The sequence below is a fragment of the Carlito syrichta genome, unplaced genomic scaffold (assembly GCF_000164805.1).
Source record: "Carlito syrichta isolate Samal-C Ts95f unplaced genomic scaffold, Tarsius_syrichta-2.0.1 Scaffold304465, whole genome shotgun sequence".
NCBI lineage: Eukaryota > Metazoa > Chordata > Mammalia > Primates > Tarsiidae > Carlito > Carlito syrichta.
In genome coordinates, this window is record NW_007248561.1 from 497,049 (window position 1) to 502,035 (window position 4,987).

The 4,987-nt window shown below is 49.6% G+C and overlaps 1 protein-coding gene across 1 annotated transcript in view; it reads right to left on the bottom strand.

The window, feature by feature from the left end:
* Nucleotides 1-1,755, bottom strand: part of STK40 (serine/threonine kinase 40) — a 37,572-nt gene extending 35,817 nt beyond the window's left edge. Inside the window, exon 1 of the mRNA XM_008059975.2 lies at nucleotides 1,713-1,755. The gene's annotated coding sequence lies outside the window, so the exon portion shown is untranslated. The remainder of the gene's footprint in view (nucleotides 1-1,712) is intronic.
* Between the last annotated feature and the right edge of the window lie 3,232 nt (nucleotides 1,756-4,987).

Consider the following 4,987-nt stretch of genomic DNA (forward strand, 5'->3'; position numbering starts at 1 on the left):
GTCTGGGCGACAGAGTGAGACTCCAACTCAAAAAAAAAAAAAAGTCCCTTCCAGCCCCACGGATCCATGAGCCCAAGATTCTATGTAGGTTGGGCTCTGAGGCTGGATCCTGGCTAGGATGAAGGAATGGATGACGTGGGTTCTAGGGTCACACAGGTGGTTTGGAAATCCCGGCACTGCCCTTACTGGCTGTGTAGTAGTGGAAAGGCAACCTAACTCCTCTGAGCCTTGGTGTTCTCCTCTGCAAAACAGAGACAGCCCCTGCTTCCTTAGAGACAATACTGTATTGCAAAGTAGTCAGCAAGGGACCTGGAGGTGGTGGGGAATCCTTCTTTTGCTGGTTTCCTTCCTGTTTTTTTCAGGAGGGACCACCTTAGAAGAGTTAGAAGAGTGCATATACTGTGAAGCTCATCCCAAACTTGGTAACGCTAGAAGTGCCATACTTACCACAAAAGTAGGACTCCTGCTCTCCAGAGTCAGTAGATGCCAGCATTGAGGTTCCTAAAGCCCAAAGGAATGTTGGGCTACACCAGGCCCAAGGTCCCCAAGGGGCTGAACCGAGCATCTCCCTAGAAGCACTCCTATCCCTTTAACACACCTCACATGGGCTCTGCCCCAAAGGCAAATGACAGGCACATCAGTGCTGCTCTTGCCAATTCCATCACCACGACCAGCCCACTTTCCTTCCTGCTGAACCTTGGGTTGCAGACTTCCTAAAGGCTGAAGATCTACTGTCTCTCTCTCTCTCTCTTGCCAAGTAGGTGATGGTCTACAAACATTTAGAAAGGACAGCTTCATTCTGAAGGACAAGACTACTCATTTGTTCTACGTCTGATGCTTCCAACAACTATAGTTTCTTTGAAATCATCAGGTGGGCTGGGCTCGGTGGCTCTGCCTGTAATCCCACGCTTTGGGAGGCCGAAGTGAGTGGACTGCCTGAGCCCGCGGGTTCGAGACCCGCCTGGGCAACTTGGCGAGACCTCATCTCTACAATAAATCAAAAAAGTAGCCGGGTATGGTAGCGCATGCCTGTAATTCCGACTATTTGGAAGGCTGAGGCAGAAGGATCACCAGAGTTCAGCAGGTCGATGCTGGGGTAGCTGTGAGTGTGCCACTGCACTCCAGCCTGGGCTGGAAAGAGACTCTAACTCAAAAAAAGAAAAAAAAAAGACTGTCATAGTCAGAAAAGAATGAACACCATTGGGCTGCAGCCTCTTCAGGGAGAGAGGATGTCAGCACCCCCCTAAGGAACTCAACCCAAGAGAGTAGACTCACTTGCTGGAGGAAAAATAAGGCTGCTCCAGTTTATTAAAAGGGGACCCAGTAATTCTTTAAGCAATACTACTACTACTAATAAAAGGTATTCTTTGAGGTAGCAGCCCCCACTTCTAGGGAGTTTATCCTGCAGATGACATCCAAGGAGGACAAAAATCAAATGCATGAAGAAAGTCACTTCAGCTTTGTTTGGGGAAAAAAAGTCAGAAAATAAACCTAAGTGTTCATCAGCAAAGTATTTGTTGAAAAAAATTACACTCACGATGTGACACAATGTAGCCAAAACTGACCTAACCACACAGTTGCCAAAGTGACCCATCTCTAAGACAGTAAATCAAGGCAAGCAACTCCATCCTTTCCCCTCTGGGATCTTGATGAGAGAGCCTGGAAGGATATGCAGGGCTGCTGTGAGCCCTGAGCCACCTTCACAGTCTCACCTGAGCAGGTAGAGGAGGAATCAATGCTCTTATTTTGGGCTACTTTCTCATCTACTTTCTTTAGACCACAAACCCAAGGACAGATGCTGAAAATATCCCAAATTCCAAAGGGCCTGCTTGAAGGCCTGCCCACCCCTCTCCACAGCCCAATCCAACTCCGAGCTCCCTGAGGACTCAGGGACAAGAGTACTGTACAGTTTCCTCTCACTCTCTGATGGTTCTGAGTGAGTTCTAGGTGGCCTCTGGCAGATGCCAATCCTTCCTGGGAGGAGGGGCTGAATCTGCTGACCCAGGGTCAGGGAGTAGATCCAATCTCACTGTCTTTCTCTAGATCTCAGTCTCCCTCCAGGGGTCCTCTGCTTTTCAGGATCCCATCCGTGGGTTCTGGCTTGCTGAATTAGGGTGGCTATTGCAGAGGAAAATGCTCTTAGGGCCACCGGAAGGCTGAAGATTTGTAGCAGTTTTGCAGACCCAGCAACTGGAGTTCCTGAGACTTGAAGAAGTTCACCTCCCTGACCAAACCTGGGCAGAGGAAAGGTGAAAAAAGGAAGGCTGCCCTTCTCCCAGGTGCTGACTCAAGCAAAAGCAGAGGGAAGCCTGGCCCAAAGCCAGACAGAGCTCCACAAGACTTTGCAACGGATCCTCTCCTGGGAGGGCAGCTCAGGACTTAGTGAATGAGCTGGCAGAACTCATTGGCCATTATCTTATCCCTGAGCCATCCCTATCTCTGCACTATCATTCACTCTGTCACCCAAACCAAGAGCCTCAGGGTCACCTGCCAATTTCTCCTCCCTTGGCCATCACTTCCAAACACTCCCAGAGTTCAGCTGACTTCTCCCAGACAGTTCTGCTCTCTGCCCTTCTTCTCAGGCCCACTGCCTGTATCCTGATCCAAGACCCTCTCATCCCTCATTGTGATTCCTGCAACAGCCTCCTACAGGGACTGCAGACTCACTCTCCCCAGTCCGTCCTCTGAAGCAGATGCAGGGCTAATAAGTATGTTTCCTCCACAACACAGGCCTCCATCACCAGCAGAATGCAAAGACCTAGCATCTTGGCACCAGCACCTGTCTAGCTCTCCTGGGCTAGAACCAGGTGGTACCTAAAGCGCCACATGCACCAGCACCCATCCACACCCATGCCATGCTGCTCCCTCTGTCTGAAGGGCTGATTGGGCCCCCAGAAAACTCTATTCACTTTTCAAGACCCAGTTCAAGTTCTAAGGGCTCTCTTAAATTCTTCCCAATCTCCGCCGCATCCCTAAGGTGAATCACTCCTTCCACTCAGTTCTGCCACATGCCACACAGATTTCTGTGAGAGATTCACCAAGATGTGTGCAAGTGCTGATTGGTTAGGGACCTCTTCCAGGGCAGGGACTGCCTCTCCATCCTCCTTCTGCCTCCATATCCAGCCACACATGGGAGCTCATGTGTGTGGAACTGGGGCTCTGTATTTTGAGTCACCCCACACAATGTGTTTGATGCGTATTGAGCTGCTAATTCAGGTACCACACTAGGGTTGCTAGCAGGAACACACATGGAAGAAACTCTAAATACATTTTTTTCTCATGTATACTTTAAAATACTATTTTTTTCTCAGCAGTCCTACTTCTATTTTTAAAAATGGCTCCTTTTAAAGAGCTGAGCTGAATCATCTGCATGGCTCTCATACAGACTGGGCAAACTCCCCATAGATTTCCTTTTCAAAAAGAATACAATAAAATTCCATGATCTGCGATCTTGTGATCGCCTCAGGACATCTGACAGCTCAATGGGACACACTTCTAGTTGCCATGAATTGCTTCAACTAATTCCTGAAAGTTCTTTCCTGTAGCCTGTAATAACAGCAGACGTTTACCAAGCAAGCATTTACTACTCAGTGTGTGCAAAGTACTCATCCTGCAACATCTTACTTAACCCTCACAACTGTCCTGCTTGGGAGGTACTCCTGTTGTCCCCATATTACAGATGAGAAAGCTGGGCACAAAGAGAGTAAGTAACTGCTCGTGACCAGCACGGCTGGAATTAAAACCCAGATCTGCCATTTTTTTTTTAAGTAGGAATCTCACTCTGTCACCTAGGCTGGAGTGCAGTGGCACCCTCACGGCCACCGCAGCCTCAACCTGCTGGGCTCAGGCGATCCTTCTATCTTAGCCTTCCAAGTAACTGGAACCACAGGTATGCGCCACCACACCCAGCTAATATTCACTGTAGAGATGAGGTCTCACCAAGTTGCCCAGGCTGGACTCGAACCCCTGGACTGAGGCAATGCTCTAGCCTCCGCCTTCCAAAGTGCTGGGATTACAGGTGTGAGCTACCGCACCTGGCTCCAAATAAGCTCTTAACCAGTACAACTTTTGCTTTCCCCAAAGGTCAAATGAAAGATACAAGCAAGCTAGTATAGCACCCCTTACAACTGACTTGAGAGGGCAGCATCACCTCCCCAGCTGCTCATGTGACCTGCAATCTGGAAGAGAGGGGCACATGTACCAGGCACTTCTGTGCTGGGCAGAGAAGCTCAGGCTCATGCAGGGAGCTTGCCCCTGGCACTGGTTACACACAGTACTTTTTCAGCAAAGACTCCCCCCCCCAGCACCAAGGCTCCTCTCTCAGAAGCCTGCCATGTCTCTGAAGAGGTCTCCAGCCCGTAACCTCTCTTCTCCTCTCCTCTTCTTTCCCCTCCTCTAATGGAACCCCACAGAAATCCTTCCAAAACATGGATCCAAACATGTCATTCCTCTCCTTAAAACCTTTTCACAGGGTCCCCTCTGCCCTGAGTATAAAGACCCAAGTCATGAATGTGGCATTCCCTCATCACCTATACTGCTTCACCTTCTACCATGTCAACTGCCATGCCACTATACTGAACAGTAGGAAGCTTCTGGGATAAACTATGAGCTTATTTGTCTCTCTCACCCCTAAGCTTCTCACCTGGCCAAGCCGTCCCCTTCTCTTCTAGACTCAGCTCCAGCATCACTTTTGCCAAGTTTTCCCAGGGCATCTCTCCACCTCCAACCCCCACCCAGGCTGAGCTAGCAGCTTTCTCCCCTGAGCTCCCACAGCACTCTGTGACTGCTGCTACTAGTTTTTAAAGAACACATTTCAGCTGGGCTCAGTGGCTCAGCCTGTAATCTCATGCCTTTGGGAGGCCTAGGTGAGTGGATTACCTGAGCCTGCGGGTTCGAGACCCGCCTGGGCAACTTGGTGAGACCTCATCTCTACAATAAATCAAAAAATTAGCCGGGTGTGGTAGCGCACGCCTGTAGTTCCAGCTCT